The sequence below is a fragment of the Lissotriton vulgaris genome, chromosome 5 (genome assembly GCF_964263255.1).
Source record: "Lissotriton vulgaris chromosome 5, aLisVul1.2, whole genome shotgun sequence".
Classification (NCBI taxonomy): Eukaryota; Metazoa; Chordata; class Amphibia; order Caudata; family Salamandridae; genus Lissotriton; species Lissotriton vulgaris.
Genome location: NC_141693.1, coordinates 261,738,181 through 261,756,261, shown reverse-complemented (window position 1 = coordinate 261,756,261; position 18,081 = coordinate 261,738,181).

Here is an 18,081-nt window from a genome sequence, read left to right as displayed (position 1 = left end):
TGGCTAGTGGCCTCCTAGACGACGATCCTTGAAATCCACACTGCTGGTCTGGTTGCTCCAGACTGGCCCCTGCTCCCTGCAAAGGAGAAGCACCCTGGACCCTCCTGGCCTTTTCCACTCACCGCGTGGGTTGCCTTTGCCAAGGCCTGTTGGCTCCGATTCCGGATCCAACACCGCCGACAGCGAGAGCCTGCATGGGACAGCTCGTGCCTCCATCCTGGTTGTCGAAGACACCACCTGGTCCATGTGGCTGCAGAGTCAAGCGTCCACTCTTCACCTGATCGCGACGACAGCATCTGGTTCCACTCCAGTCACTGGTTGGTTACTGTGAACATTGTCCCCTCTGCTTTCAGGTCTTCATCTTTCTTGATCCACTCTTGGATCACTCCGGACATCTTCCATCTGGCCGCCCGCAGCATCTTTTCTTCCAGGCTCCATAGACTTCAACGCGGAAACCTGACACACTTTGACACCTATGCACCCGCAGCCCGTGGGTGAGGTAACAAGAGAATTTCGGTGCTCAAGGGTAGATTGACTCTCCTAGTGTCCAGATTTCCAGTCGTTTTAGTCCTAGCTAGTCGGAACTGTCTAATACTTACCTTTTCGTAATTTATACTGTCCACTGACTTTGTTACGCATCTCGCGTGTGAGTTCACACTCTGCACACGGGTTCCGTGGGCCTTCTATTACTCACCTCAGGTCAGGATAGTGTAGTCCCAGCGAGCCTACAGCCTCTGGACAGCTCCATTCCTTCAATCGATTTTTTTATACCATTTACTTAGTATATGGTTTGTCGTGCCCCTAGGGCACCATTGTGATTTGTGCAACTTATCGTATTTTTCTTAAGAGTCTTGTCATGTGCTTAGCCCTCTGACCTCATAAAGAGTTCAGAGGTGTTTGTTAGTTAATAAATATCATTTTCATAACTACCTGTGTGGTGTCCTTTCATTTGGTATTCAAGGGGTTATATGTGGTAAAACAGCTGGCTTCACATGCCAAAAATATTTAGCCTAAGACTGCATGGTCCATGCTACCATTAGGATAGCTGGTCTATAAGGTTGACTTACAACCAATCACCATAAGGGTTGTTCGGACTGATACAAGGTGATCACTAGAATTAGTGAGCATCATATATCAGGCCAACTTCTCACATTGGTGTGCAGCGGTTGGGATTTGAGCTTGCTGTTGTTTTTACCAAATATAATCTTGAGATATCATTTGAAAGATCACATAAGGTACCATAGGTACATATAACAAAGCTTAGAAATACTCTGAGTTCTACTGAACCAGCTGTTGTAGTAGAAAGGGAGTAGCACACCCTGACTACAACTCTTAGCAAGGGATCAGTAGGAAAACCTATAGTGTAGGTAAGTGCACCACTTACACCTCACTAGAAAGCATGTCTATCACAGGAGAGAACGCAGTGACTCCCCTTGTGAATGCTGACCCTCCACAGGTCATTTCAAGATATGCAGCCCTCAGCTTCCAGGAGATGAGACAATTGTGTGCCTCCAGGAAACTGAAACAGGGTTCTAACCCTACCCTTCCTTTTCTGATAGGTCTCTTAGAGACATATGATTCTAGAAGGGCTTCTAATCCAGGCCCCTCTGATCCTACAGATGGAAGCATACCCCAGTAGAAGATGACTCTAACCTCCCTGAGACAGAAGATGTGGAGGAGGAGGATGGAGAATCATCTGAAGGAGGTGTAGACAATGGTCCAGTTACAGTCAGTAGACTTACCAGGGCCAACTTAAGCCTACATGAGGATGGAACTGGGAGAGCCCCAAACCCATGTACAAGCAGGCCTAACCTTGGGATTAGACGAGTTAGGTCTCACTCCAGAGGCTCTAACAGATCTATTCACACTCATGTCTCTCAGACATCTTCTCAGAGAGGGATGACATCCCCTCAGAGAAGAGAGCATGAAGCTAAGATGAGGGAAGTCAATCTGAGGATTGAGAGGGAAGAACTTGCCCTTGCCAAAGAGAAACTTGCCTTTGCCAGAGAGCAGAAATTGAGTGGGTTAGAACCCACAGATGGCAGCATTATCCCTAGAAATAGAGACAGGAGTTTTGATAATAGACACCTGAGTAAAATAGTACCCCCCTTTAAGGTAGGGGATGACATCCACAAATGGATGACTGCTTTAGAGAGAGCCTGCAAAGTACAGCAGGTACCCCAGAGTCAGTGGGCAGCTATATTGTGGCTCTCCTTTGAAGGTAAAGGTAGAGATAAGCTCCTCACTGTTAGAGATGAGGATGCTAATGATTACCAAGTCCTGAAAAATGCACTGATTGATGGGTTTGGCTTAACATCTGAACAGTACAGGTTGATGTTCAGAGACACCCAGAAAACTCAGTCTCAGGATTGGACTGACTTTGTTGATTGTGTCACTAAGGCTTTGGAAGGCTGGCTACTGGGAAGTAAGGTCTCTGATTACACAGGATTGTATAATCTAATTATGAGAGAGCAAGTCTTAAATAATTGTCAGAACCAGTTATTACACTAGCACCTGGTAGACTCTGATCTGACCTCTCCACAAGAATTGGGTAAGAGGGCAGACAAATGGGTCAGAACCAGGATTAGGCCTAAGAACCAGGGTGGTGACCAAAAGAAAGAATCAACCAAGCCTCAAGAGAAGGGTGGGAATAAATCTTTTGATCAAACCACAAAAGGGCCCCAAAAATCCTCTGAAGGGGGTGGGTCCCAGAATCCTTCCAATACCCAAAAGAAACCTTATTGCCATGCCTGCAAACGGGTAGGCCATTGGAAAACTGACAGCAGTTGCCCAAAGGCCAACAATAAGGAAAATATTCCTCCAGGTAATACTCCAACACCTCCTGTTACTACTAGTAGTAATCCCCCAGGTGGTGGGAGTGCCCCCAAGAAATTGGTTGGGTCTACTTGGGGAAATCAGGTGGACTCTGGCCTAACCAGGTCCCCTACCACAGATACTCCTGTTTGTGAAAATGGCATGGGGTTTGCCAACTTCACTGTTTGTCCCAACACTTTGGACAAGTACAAACAGGAGCCCCTCATCAATGGTCTGAAAGTTGAGGCCTATAGAGACACAGGGGCTAGCATCACTATGGTGATTGAGAGCCTAGTCCCCTCAAGGCAACTTTTACCTGGTACCACACACCAGGTGACCACCATTGATGGAGTGCAGAGAGATCATCCCATGGCAGTGGTAAATCTCAGCTGGGGAGGTGTCACTGGTCCCAAGAGAGTGGTAGTGTCATCAAACGTGCCTGTAGCTTGTCTACTGGGGAATGATTTAGAGATCTCAGCATGGGCTGAGGTAGAGCAAGAAACCCATTTTAAAATGGTAAACCTCCATGGAAAGGTTAGTGGGGCTGTGGCCATCATGTCCTCCCTCAACAGGTCAGGAGGGTTGTGCCAGTCTCAGCCCAATCTCAGACAGATTCCTTCCCAGAAAAGGTTAGCAGGGCTGTGATGGTAACAGCCCATACCCAAACTGAGTCTCTTCCTGAAAAGGCTGATGGGGTTGTGATGGCCACAGCCCAAACTCAGACTGATAATAGTGTAGTGAAGCCTGAAACTATGGATCATTCCACTCAAACAGAGAGCATTGAGGAGGAAGAGAAATCTCCCTCCCACCAGACTTTAGGAAAGGATCAGCCTCCTCAGGGAACTGATCTTACCCCTTGTGAAGAAACTGCCCCAGAGGTAGTCAGGTATAGCCAGGTAGAACCCATGATGTCAGTGGGCCCTTCCAAGATGGGACCCAGTCTGGAGCAGGTAACCTGCCCCTCTCTACCCTGCCTCAGTCAGCCCAGGGCTGTAGAGGTCAGGGAGGCCAGTGGTGGACCCCAAAGGCCCCCCTGTCCAAAAGAACTCCCCAATCAGCAGATTAAGAGCACTGAAGCTAGCAGACCTAGCCAAGTGAAAATAAAACAAACTCCTGAGGGATCCCCCTTAAACTTAGTTAGGGACCTCCCACAGATGGACATTGCTGGGCACAGCCAAACCTGGGACCTAAGTGCCCCAAACCTGACCTGTCCCTCCAGTAAGCCAAACAGAGGGACCCAACCTCCAGCTTTAGGTAGCCAGAGGTTGACCCTGAGAGCACACTGCAACTCAGTCCTGGAAAGAAAGGCATATATGGTGGATAATGATTGGAGCAAGTTGAGCCCAACATTAGTGGAGCCTCACTTCAGTACTCCATCCCAGCACCAGCCTTTTACTTTGCAAAAACACACCACAGGTAGAGATTCCCTAAGGTGGAGACCCTCAGATACCCTTAGGGTGCGGGATTGCTTAGTGGACCATGAGATAGGGGGTACCAATGCCAGTGCATGCACCTCCTCATATGGCCACTCAGGCAATATAGGCTTACCTGGTCAAGGATAGCCTTATCTCCTTTCGTTTGGGGGGCGGGGGGGTTGTGTAGGAAGGTGGATATCTGACTATGGTTACCCCCAACTTTTTGCCTAGTGTTTAGCTGGTTTTGGTTTAGTTCGCCAGGGATCCTGGCCAACTAAACGAAAACCATCTCAGTTAAAATGGACTCCATGTACCTTAGGTACATATCTAATTGGATACTGGGTCACCTTATCAGTCCCTGTACAGTGTACCTTAGGTACCCAGGGCAAAGGTGCACTCAGGGCCTACCAGGGGCTGCAGCATGTATTATGCCACCCCTGTCTGGCCATGCAAATCTGACACAACTGGATGATCAATCAGCTGGGGAAAGGTGGTGTAATCACCCTTTGCTTTAGATATAGTATACCTATATCTAACCCTAAAATGGACACATATACTCCTATAAGTAACACCTATGGCAGGCCTTAACAATCCTGGATGCAAACGTAGTATGGGGTAACCCAGTATCCCTCAGAACCTGGGCAGTACTATTTAGATATAAACAATGGTTCCGTCCGGTAATATCAATTTCAGGTAAGGAACAAATCTTTCAACAGACATATGGGTTATAAATCAACATATCATGTGTTTTTATCAAGAGAGATTTATCAAATGCAAAACCAACCAAAAAAGTAAGGGGCATAAACAGTTTTAATCACTGTATTTCTTCAATTTAACGTTCATATTATACATGTGATAGACCCTTTGTAAAATTCTTTGAAACACACAGAAAAAGAAGCAATTAATACTTTCTATTAAATGGCGCAACAATATAAAAAGTGAATAGTGACATTCCGTGACATTAGTGACATAAATAGTGCTCTATATACAATTGTGAAAAGATAAAGGGAAAAGGACAAAAAATTATTCTGTCACAAGGTCAGTTTCCAAATAAAGTCTCTTTGGTCAAGTAAGCCACCCTAGTCGACTAAAATTACGTGACCCCAGTGTACTGATCCTTTTGGAATAATTCGTCGACGTTTCGACCCTGGTGACGCCTAAATTGTGGGTCTTAACGGGTCTTCTTCAGGACGGGGGAGTGGGGTGAAATTGGCGCCTGTGAATTTAAGATGGAAAAGCCATCAGGTTGGAAATGCATTTCTAATTAAAGCCTTATTCAGCATGTCAACGTGAGTAGATAAATAACTCACCTAAATCCTGTATTATTGAAAAAATTCTTCAAAAGGCTCCTAGTTCATGTCACGAGATTTAATCTGTTGAGTATGATATTATGATATACGGTTATGGACATTAGGAACACTCCTTTCATTTCAAAGCCCACACCATAACTAAAAACCGTAAAAAACTTTTGGTGGACCACTCACCTCATGGGGCTATGATCTCCAATGTGGTATTGGTTCATTACGTGGCTTGCATTACTTCAAAGCCTCATGACCTGTAGTCTGCCCATTTAATTGGGGCAAACTAAAAAACAAACAAATGGGACAACCCTATTTGTAAACCAGCTCTATACTCGAAAATCTGGGACATTATTTTCACTCTTAGGTGCTGCACTCACCAGTATATAGTAGTTCCACCGATATGCGGAGATGTGTATCGTTGTAGTGCAGCCCGTTCTATTAAGGATTTTCTGCAATGTTAAATGAAATTAAATGTATTAATGTGGGTTTCTAATGCGAAAACAGGGGCCACCAAACTTCAGTAACAGCGAAAATGAGGCTGTTCCTGAGCACTCACCAAAGAGCCGACAAGCAGTCCCGATAACCAGCAAAATTTGTGGCGGCGTGTTGCTGAAGCTCGCCTCGAGGACGTAGTCTAGGACGCGGCCGGTGCAGTCGGCATACGTCATAGGCGTAGACTTGTAGCCTAGCAACGACGCCTACAACAGCCTACGTCAGCCAGTGACGTGCTCTGTAGATGTATACAGATCGGGGCGGCCGATGCAGTCGGCATACGTCACCTAGCAACGACGCCTACAACAACCAACGTCAATTAGTGGACGTATACAGATGGGCGTGATTACCCGTGACAAGGTATTGTGAATGCAGCATAAACAATAAGCGTGTGCCGAAAGCGTGGAAAAGCATGTAACAAAGTCACAATGCCAAACACAAATATCCGTGTCACATGAGGTGGTTGGGGTCAGAAGGACTTGTATGCCAGCGATAATGTTATGCAAGCCAACCCGTGTTGAAGAGGCCGGATTTGTCTACATTCACTTAGAGTCCTTACTCAAGGATTAGTTACACATTATTAGTTGAAGGAAGTCTTTTTAAAAATCCCACACTATAAAGAGACATAATGTAATCTAATTTTAAAGAAACGCTCAATGAGGCATTGTTTTACTGAAAAAGGCCTATATTTAGTTTATTGAAAAAAGTAGTGCAGAGTATATTTAATTTATTTCGTGGGAGAGATAGGACAGTATCTAGCATTATTACCCATTAGATAGGGATATTCATGTAGCATTGTCACTCTCCAATAATAGCACCTCCTGTGGGGAGATGTGACAACTGACTTCCATTCCTTACATCATAACATAAACATAAAATCCAATAGCACATGTGATTTTATGACGCTATAATTATATGTGACTTCATTTCAGTATCTCACAGAAACAAACTAATTAGACATCCCACCTTTACTATTATTATGGATTACAACAGTAGATGTGGTTATGTTATGTGACGCCACCGTTATGTAGAGTTTCAATTCAGTATCTGACAGAAACGTACTGAATAACAGTCCCACATTTGCCATAATGACAATAACAGTGTTATGATCTATTCCACATTTTACAATTGTCCCATCTGTCTTGCTGTCTCCTCCCTTTCATTGAGACCTTCTTGTACTGTTATGTGACGATACCGTTATGTAAAGTTTCAATTCAGTATCTGACGAAAACGGACTGAATAACAGTCTCACATTTGCCATAATGACAATAACAGTGTTATGATCTATTCCACATTTTACAATTGTCCCATCTGTGTTGCTGTCTCCTCTCTTTCATTGAGACCTTCATGTACTGTATTAAGAGAGGGAATCCACCTACATTCCTTATAATTCAAAGACTTTGAGAGGGAACCACCTCTAGCCCCTGGGACTATCTTTTCCAACACCCTCCATCTTATATCACTCGGTTTGTGTTTTAGTGTACTGTAATGCTCCACCAGAGGAGCGCCAATTGTGTTACACCTAAGTCGACTCATGTGTTGCAGGATCCTTGTTTTAACTTTCTGGGTAGTCTGCCCCACGTATACCTTTTCACATGGGCAGGTGATGGCATATATAACATGCGTGCTAATACAGTTAGTAAATTGTGATAGTTTATAAGTCTTAGCTGCATGTATGAAACTAGATCCCTCTTGGCATGAGACACAAGCCCTACAAGTGCCACACTTATGGTGCCCCGTCACCGGGGGTAGGGTCCACATGCTCCTCACATCAGGTGGTTTTGGCGGTTCCAGGAAAGCCTTAGTTACCGTATCCTTAATGTTCTTTCCCCGTTTAAAGGCAAACAATGGCTGATCTTTCACCTGCAGCCCTGATGCCACCAGGTTCCAATATTTCAATATGATTTTCTTTATGTATGATGAACCTACCCCCGGTGCCGGGGCACCATAAATGTGGCACTTGTAGGGCTTGTGACTCATGCCAAGAGGGATCTAGTTTCATACATGCAGCTAAGACTTATAAACTATCACAATTTACTAACTGTAATAGCACCCATGTTATATATGCCATCACCTGCCCATGTGAAAAGGTATATGTGGGGCAGACTACCCAGAAAGTTTAAACAAGGATCCTGCAACACATGAGTCGACTTAGGTGTAACACGATTAGCGCTCCTCTGGTGGAGCATTACAGTACACTAAAACACAAACCGAGTGATATAAGATGGAGGGTGTTGGAAAAGATAGTCCCAGGGACTAGAGGTGGTTTCCTCTCAAAGTCTTTGAATTATAAGGAATGTAGGTGGATTCACTCTCTTAATACAGTACATGAAGGTCTCAATGAAAGAGAGGAGACAGCAAGACAGATGGGACAATTGTAAAATGTGGAATAGATCATAACACTGTTATTGTCATTATGGCAAATGTGGGGCTGTTATTCAGTCCGTTTCCGTCAGATACTGAATTGAAACTTTACATAACGGTGGCGTCACATAACAGTACAAGAAGGTCTCAATGAAAGGGAGGAGACAGCAAGACAGATGGGACAATTGTAAAATGTGCAATAGATCATAACACTGTTATTGTCATTATGGCAAATGTGGGACTGTTATTCAGTCAGTTTCTGTCAGATACTGAATTGAAACTCTACATAACGGTGGCGTCGCATAACATAACCACATCTACTGTTGTAATCCATGATAATAATAAAGGTGGGATGTCTAATTAGTTTGTTTCTGTGAGATACTGAAATGAAGCCATATATAATTATAGCGTCATAAAATCACATGTGCTATTGGATTTTATGTTTATGTTATGATGTAAGGAATGGAAGTCAGTTGTCACATCTCCCCACAGGAGGTGCTATTATTGGAGAGTGACAATGCTACATGAATATCCCTATCTAATGGGTAATAATGCTAGATACTGGCCTATCTCTCCCTCGAAATAAATTAAATATCCTCTGCACTACTTTTTTCAAGAAACTAAATATAGGCCTTTTTCAGTAAAACAATGCCTCATTGAGCGTTTCTTTAAAATTAGATTACATTATGTATCTTTATAGTGTGGGATTTTTAAAAAGACTTCCTTCAACTAATAATGTGTAACTAATCCTTGAGTAAGGACTCTAAGTGAATGTAGACAAATCCGGCCTCTTCAACACGGGTTGGCTTGCCTAACATTATCGCTGGCATACAAGTCCTTCTGACCCTAACCACCTCATGTGACACAGATATTTGTGTTTGGCATTGTGACTTTGTTACATGCTTTTCCACTCTTTCGGCACAGGCTTATTTTTTATGCTGCATTCACAATACCTTGTCACGGGTAATCACGCCCATCTGTATACGTCCACTAATTGACGTGGGTTGTTGTAGGCGTCGTTGCTAGGTGACGTATGCCGACTGCATTGGCCGCCCCGATCTGTATACATCTACAGAGCACGTCACTGGCTGACGTAGGCTGTTGTAGGCGTCGTTGCTAGGCTACAAGTCTACGCCTATGACGTATGCCGACTGCACCGGCCGCGTCCTAGACTAAGTCCTCGAGGCGAGCTTCAGCAACACGCCGCCACGAATTTTGCCGGTTATGGGGACTGCTTGTCGGCCCTTTGGTGAGTGCTCAGGAACAGCCTCATTTTCGCTGTAACTGAAGTTTGGTGGCCCCTGTTTTTGCATTAGAAGCCCACATTAATAAATTTAATTTCATTTAACATTGCAGAAAATCCTTTATAGAACGGGCTGCACTACAACAATACACATCTCCGCATGTCGGTGGAACTACTATATACTGGTGAGTGCAGCACCTAAGAGTGAAAATAATGTCCCAGATTTTCGAATATAGAGCTGGTTTACAAATAGGGTTGTCCCATTTGTTTGTTTTTTAGATTGCCCCAATTGAATGGGCAGACTACAGGTCATGAGGCTTTGAAGTAATGTAAGCCACGTAATGAACCAATACCACATTAGAGATGATAGCCCCATAAGGTGAGTGGCACACCAAACGTTTTTTAAGTTTTGTAGTTATGTTGTGGCCTTAGAAATGAAAGGAGTGTTCCTAATGTCCATAACCGTATATCATAATATCATAATATCATACTCAACAGATTAAATCTCGTGACATGAACTAGGAGCCTTTTGGAGAATTTTTCCAATAATACAGGATTAAGGTGAGTTATTTATCTACTCACGTTGACACGCTGAATAAGGCTTTAATTAGAAATGCATTTCCAACCTGATGGCTTTTCCATCTTAAATTCACAGGCGCCAATTTCACCCCACTCCCCCGTCCTGAAGAAGACCCGTTAAGACCCACAATTTAGGCGTCACCAGGGTCGAAACGTCGACGAATTATTCCAAAAGGATCAGTACACTGGGGTCAAGTAATTTTAGTCGACTAGGGTGGCTTACTTGACCAAAGAGACTTTATTTGGAAACTGACCTTGTGACAGAATTATTTTTGTCCTTTTCCCTTTATCTTTTCACAATTGTATATAGAGTACTATTTATGTAACTAAAGTCACGGAATGTCACTATTCACTTTTTATATTGTTGCGCCGTTTAATAGGAAGTATTAATTGCTTCTTTTTCTGTGTTTTCAAAGCATTTTACAAAGGGTCTATCACATGTATAATATGAACGTTAAATTGAAGAAATACAGTGATTAAAACTGTTTATGACCCTTACTTTTTTGGTTGGTTTTGCATTTGATGAATCTCTCTTGATAAAAACACATGATATGTTGATTATAACGCATATGTCTGTTGAAAGATTTGTTCCTTACCTGAAATTGATATTAACCGACGGAACCATTGTTTATATCTAAATAATTAACAATCCTGGAGGCAGAGTGCTTGGAATTATGTGAGATAGTGCTCTGGCATGCGCTGAGCCTGTCTACAGCTTTCGGAACCAAGTCCTTCAGCTGTTTCCATGATAACGCTATACCATATACTCTTAAGTGCATTATAACCTCGCGGTTATTGCTAACTTTGGCATAGCATTATCAAAACATGTCGAGTAAGGTGTCATACGAATTGGAATACTACCCCCTCGCTAGTTCTGGCGACGGGGGTAGCATTCCACCCTTCTAGAGGGACACGACATGTATGTAACTGTGAACCCCGGTTAAAGTTAACTCGGGCCTCAGCATCACAAAATGGATGCTGCCACCACAGACACAAGTCTGACCTCCTGCTGCTGGGAGTCCTTCCAGCGAGGGAGGCTTGGACAAAGGGTTTCCTGCCTTGGGAGGTGCTAGCACCACCCAAGACAGGATTTTGTGTATTAGGTAGGACAGGCCTGAAAGGAATGAGACATGCCTGGGGCACACAAGGTGCCCTGTGCAAACACCGGTCCAAACCAGTTGCTGGGGCACTCCAGCCCCAGCTCTGGCGTGAAACCGGACAAAGGATGATTATCCTGATTTGAAACTCTACAAGAAGAAACTCTGGACTTCGACGTTCTGCTCCACAGAAGACTGAAGAAAACTCCCTTGTGGGCAAGGAGTGTCCACCCTGCATCTGCAGGCACCATCAAGAGTCCTAGCGGTTCACTTTGTCGTCTTCCAGAGTGGATCCAGACTTCAGAGCCCGACGAGACCTGGATTCCCAGACTTCTCCGACCTCTACCTACATCTGCAGCACAGCTGAGATATGTGGGTGCGACGAGACACGTGGGACCAGCCATCTTGGAGAAACTGCACTTCGCTTCCAGCACAACTTCAGAGGCATCCTCGAGAAAGTGCTTTGGGGATTGAGAAGCCCCCCGGACCCTCCTGGTCTGCACCAGACGCCTTTTCCACTCACCGCGTGGGTTGCCTTTGCCAAGGCCTTTTGACGCCGATTCCGGATCCAACTCCGCCGACAGCGAGAGCCTGCGTGGGACAGCTCGTGCCTCCATCCTGGTCGTCGAAGACACCACCTGGTCCATGTGGCTGCAGAGTCAAGCGTCCACTCTTCACCTGATCGCGACGACAGCATCTGGTTCCTTCCTGGTTCCACTCCAGTCACTGGCTAGTGACTGTGAACATTGTCCCCTCTGCTTCCAGGTCTTCATCTTCCTTGAGCCACCCTTGGATCACTCCGGACATCTTCCATCTGGCCACCTGCAGCATCTTTTCGTCCAGTCTCCATAGACTTCAACGCGGAAACCCGACACACTTTGACACCTATGCACCCGCAGCCCGTGGGTGAGGTAACAGGAGCATTTCGGTGCTCAAGGGATGATTGACTCTCCCAGTGTCCAGATTTCCAGTCGTTTTAGTCCTAGCTAGTCGGAACTGTCTAATACTTACCTTTTCGTAATTTGTACTGTCCATTGACTTTGTTACGCATCTCGCGTGTCAGTTCACACTCTGCACACACGTTCCGTGGGCCTCCTTTTAAAAGGCCTGGCGTCTTTTAAAAAAAGCATTGCAGGCACCTATAGCGTACAAGCTTTGGAAATCTAAACATTAGCAGAGGAAAATGGATTTGAGTATCCTTACACATTACATTTATGAAGAAATTGCAGTAAAAATTAGCTTGGGGTGGAGGCTTAAACCCAGATAAATACTGTGCAAAATACGCGTCATAATAACTCTTAATGTTGGGGAGTGCTAACCCTCCTAGGTCTAAATCTTCATATAAAGTGCTAAGTGCTAAACGTGGTATTTTTTTGGCCCAAATAAAGGCTGTAACCATGGACTCGAATTTAGAAAAAAAGAACCTGATAAAGTGCATGGTATTGAGGAGAACAAATAATTAAATAGTAGTAAAACAGACATTTTAATTAGTGCAACTCGTCCCACGATGGACAGAGGGAGCATGCTCCATCGAGAAAACAACCCTTGAACTTTCTTTATTAGTGGAGCAAAATTCAATTTATATAAATCATCAATTGACTCTGAAAAAAATATCCCCAAATATCTCTTTGGGTTGGAATTAACAAAGCTCTGGATATCAGGGTGCAAATTTTGTGACGGCCCTTCCACATTGTAAAACTTCCATCTTGCCTTTATTTATCCGATACCCCCCTAATGTTTCAAATTCTTCAAACTACTTGAAGACCTTAGTTTGCACTTCCACTGTTGGCTTAATTAGTAGCATGATGTCATCTGCATATAATTTTAATTTGGGCATTGCTGGAATTGGAGGGTGAATATCTGCACAGTTCCGAATGGCTAGTGCCAGAGGCTCGATAAAAAAAGCGAACAGAACTGGCGATAAGGGGCACCCTTGCCTTGTACCTCGTTTAATTTTTATAGACCCTACCACAGCCGAATTAATAATTACATTAGCCACACCATTCTAATATAATTTCTGGATTAAGAATATAAATGAATGTGGGATGTTAAAGGAGCGCAGGATCGAAAACAATGTCTTCCAGACCACCAGGTCAAAGACCTTCTGTGCGTCTACTAATAAAACTAAAGCGGGTATCTTCTGAATCTCTAAATCATCCAGAGCTTCTGCGAGAAAGTGGGTATTAGTAGCTAATTGTCTACCAGCCAGAAAACCATTTTGGTCCACATGGATCAATTTCGCCGCATATCTGTTGAATCTTAAAGACAAAAGTTTGATGACAATTTAATAATCCAAATTCAACAGCGTGATCGGAGGATACGAATTCGGATCCATCTTATTCTTACCCTTCTTAGCAAAGTAACGATGTTCCCCTGTCTAAAAGATTCTGTGACTCTCCCTACTTCTAATAGATAATTAATCGAAAATAAAAAATATTCAGACAATGCCCCAAGAAAAGCCTTATAAAACTCAGCAGGTAGTCCATCTGGACCGCAGGTCTTACTATTAGCTAGGCTCTTTACAACCTCCTCCAACTCTATCAATGAAAAGGAGCTCGCCATGGAGCCTTTATCTGTCTCCGAAAGAGCTGAGGGTGGATTTTCATGAAGTAATTTTGCAAACAAATGGTCATCGACCATCTGGAGTTTTCCATAGATAGGCTCATAATGAGCAAGCATAATGTTCCCAAATTTTCCCGGATCATCCGTGTCAACTGCTTTTAAGGGACAACTTAATGCCTTGATTTGATTCTCGGCCGCTTACTCTTTGGCCTGCCACGCCAACAGTCTACCGGTAAAATTACTCTCCTCATATGCTTTCTGTTGAAAGCGTTGAAAAAAAATCTCACTTTGAGCATCATACATAGAGCAAAGCTCACGCTTAGCCTGCTCGAGCTGTGTTTTACTCGAGGCAGAGGGATTCTGAAAAAATACCTCGCTGAGGGTATGAATCTTATCCTCAAGTTTTAACTTATCTAGCCTAGTTTTTTTTGCTACGGCTGCCTCTTTACCCATTATTAGTCCCCAAACAAACGCTTTGAGTGAGTCCCAAACTATATTTGGAGCGGCGGACTGAGTATTCTGAATTAAAAAATTGTCTGATCTCTGAGTCCATAAACCTCACCCACTCCCCATCACTTAAATACTGTTTATTGAAGACCCAACGTTTCGGTAGTCTCACGCCTGACCCTGGGTTGATTTCCAATGTCAGCATCGCATGGTCCAAAAATCCATTAAAAAAAAAAATTGTTGAGGGAAATCTAAGCCCTGAGAGATCAGAAAAAAATTAATACGGGAGGAAGAATAAAACCGACCTGATCCACACGTAAATATCCTTTGGGAAGGAAACGCTGTTCGCCAAGGATCTCGTAGGCTTCACATTGCACCATAATTTTTCAAAACCTTAAGAGACCTTGGCTGTGTCTGCCTCTTCCCTTGCGTTGTAGAATCTAAATGGGGGTTCATCAAGATATTAAAATTCCCTCCCACAATTCGATCTCCTGAAACCCGGGTTAAAGATAGGCACAGCTCCTCATATGCTTTGGCATTATCCTCCACCGATGCATAGAAGCTCACAAATGTGAGAGGGCGCGGCATTGCTCTAAAAGAATAGGTGACCCAACACCACCTCCCCGATTGATTTTTACCAGAGTTAATATACTCTGCTTGTAGGTTTTTATTTATAAATATCGCAGTCCCTCTATGGGAGGCAGAGGATGATGAAAAACCCCTACAGGCTGCCCAAGTTCTAAACATGGAAAATTCCGGAATTTTTATATTTGAAATATGTGTTTCTTGTAGGAGAATTACCCCTGGGTTTTCCGTTTTTAACCATACTTCAATCGCATGCATCTTTCTCTGAATATTCAGCCCATTTACATTAAAATAAACAACTTTCAATGTTACCCTATTAGCCATATATGCACACAAGTGACATTTCTAACAAAAACAGATGTGAAAAAACACCAAACCAATAACAAAACAACCAGCTTCTTTTTCCCCTTTTGCACCCCCCCGCCCCCCAGAAAAGTGGACCTTCCCACCCACTACACCTTCCACTTTCCCCTCCCCCCTCTCAATTCGGGTGTCATGTTTTTAGACCCTGGGGACCTCACCTCCAGCCCCCCCAGCAATGTGAGGTACCTGCTCCTCTTGGCACTTAGCATCCAGTTCTAACAACTAAATTTACTATTCAATCTCCCCGAACTGATATCTAGACAAGAATTATCTGTTTCATACTTCTCTAGGATGGGGGACTATATCACTTTTACTGCCACCCCAAAAATCCTGACAGTAGGCTTAGTACAAATATCATCCTGGTACTTAACCATTCTAGCCCTTTGCAGCCAGAGAGATCTCATCCAGAAGCCCCTGCGCTTCACCTACATATGTGAACATGAAAAACTTCCCCTTCACCAGGACTCTCAGCTTAGATTGCTGGGCAATTGACGCTTGTGCCCCCTTTGCCTTAAATAATTGCAGCATTTTAACAAATTCTTTACAGCGGCGAGCCGCAGAAGCTGACTTGTCCGAGAAGATTTGATATTTGGTAGTCTTATTAACCGGGAATTGCCTTTGTTGAATGGCTTTCGTTAAGACTGCCTCTTTGATACGAAAATCTGCAAAATTGATCAAAATCGTGCGCGGGAGTGTCGAGATAGGAAAAGGATGAGCTGGGACACGATGAGCTCTCGTAATCGTGAGGTCCCCTTGAAAGTCAGGAATAACCCTTTGTTTAATCAAGGTATTAACTCAGCTATGGGTTTGAGACCCTTCCAGACCCTCGGGTACCCCAACAAAGTGGAGGTTTGATCTTTGGGAATGGTTCTCCAACTCTTCCATTTTGATTTCCAATGCCTGTTTACTTTTAGCAGCTACTTTAACCTCTTTCATGACTGAAGACAGCTGATCCTCTAAGGCAGAGATTCTCTCCTCAGCCTCCTGAAGCTTAATTGGAAGACTCCCCATTGTATTTTTTATTTTCTCGAAACGTAAGCTGAGGGAGGCCAATTCCGCTTTCTGAGCCCTTTTCAAGTCCCGCACTTCATCTAGGATCAGATTCAACATATCCTTAATGCTCATTTGGAAGTCTCCAGTAGAGTCCACCAACATATTCGGATTAGAGCCCAAATTGTAATTGGGGGTGGACAAAGGCAGAGTCAAAGGCATGGCAGAAGGGGGAGTTCTCAATTCTTCTTCCGCTGCGTCCTCCTGCTCTAGTTGTTGGAGCAGACCCAAGATTCTTCCTAGAGTCAACTTGACCGTTCCCTGAATCCAACAGACTGACCACAGGCCTCTCGCTCTGATTAGTAGGGATGAGGGCAGTCTCATTATCCAGATTGCGGGAGGCCGGCAGGTTGGGTGAAGCAGTGTGGATGATAACACAGTCCACATTATTTAGTGCTCCTTGTAGACTTGAACTCTCTGGGCTCTCTGGTTCTTTGTCATTCTTAGTATACTGAGTACACAGTTTAGAGCTAGGAGAGGAGACCTGCGGAATAGGTTTTTTCAGAAAAAGTGGGAATTGCTTAACCCCCTTTGTGCTCACTTTCTTCTGCATGTCCAATTCCTTGTCCAATTCACCTTCTTCTTGTATATTTATTGGTGGGCAAATGGTGGTTACGGTGATTGGATCTTTACTGGTATTCTCTCCTGAAGATGCTGGCTGCTGAGTGGCTGCGTCCGGGCTCTCTTCCTCTGCTTCTCCCTCAGAACTCTCAACTGTGGAGTCCATGGTATGGGGAGGGGGGGTGCTTTCTAAACCAGCTAAGCGGGCCGCTTTCTAAGCCTCTCTTGCTTCCTTTGCTAAGAGCCGCCAAGCCTTAACCTTGGCGAGGCGAGTATTTAGCAGTTTCCCCATCTCTGGAAGCTCAGGCATATAGACAGCTAATACTGCCTTGTCCGCTCGGTCGTTAAGCCACGGTCAGTCTCTTGCCTCAGTCTCAACCTGCTTTCAACCTGCTTTTCAGCCTCCTCTGCCTCCGCCTCTGACACCAGCAATCCCCAGCCGTATTAATCCTTGTATAGCACACCTATACCAACAATGGCTGTAGTGATTAAATTCGCCTTGCCTGCTGAACTTTTACTTGACTGCCTGCCACTGCCCGTAGCCTCCTCACCTCCACCTCCTCCACTTTCAAATGCTTTCAGCTTGCAGGAGAAAGGCTGCCGCCGGCCGCCTCCTCCACTGTACTGTGCTGGATTTTCGCAGACCTCCGCAGGGCTCCGCAATGCTTCGTCTCCTACTGCCAGACTGCTCCGCAATCTGCCGTGTGTAGCCGGTGTGTAGCCTCCTCGATCGTTTAAAGTTCCGAAATATCCATGCGGTAAAAGCAAGAGGTACCGCCAGCCCTGGTCAGCCCGTATTCCGCCAATCCTCCCGAAAACGCCGTCCTAAACGCCGAACCGGAGCAGGGAAAACGCCGTCAGGTACACTCCGCCATTCCTAGGGGCGGAACAGTTAGTCACCTGTGACTACCCGGAGGCGTGGTTTTTTTTTACCAAAAAAACTATAAAGGGAATGTTTAAAAAAATGCTGGCTTAGCTTGACCATCTAAATATTTTATATAAATGGGAAACGAACAGCTTGCAGCAGGGTGTTTCTGGACAGCAGTGTCATATTGATTGGAAAAGAATCTTGTTTGTTTTTGGTTGCACTGGTAAAAATTTGGGGATGAGTTATTAATTTGTAAGAGGACTAGACTGGATATAGGGGCAGATGTATCAACCAATTTTCTAGTCACAAACGCTGCGAATTGCAAAAAAACAGCATTTGC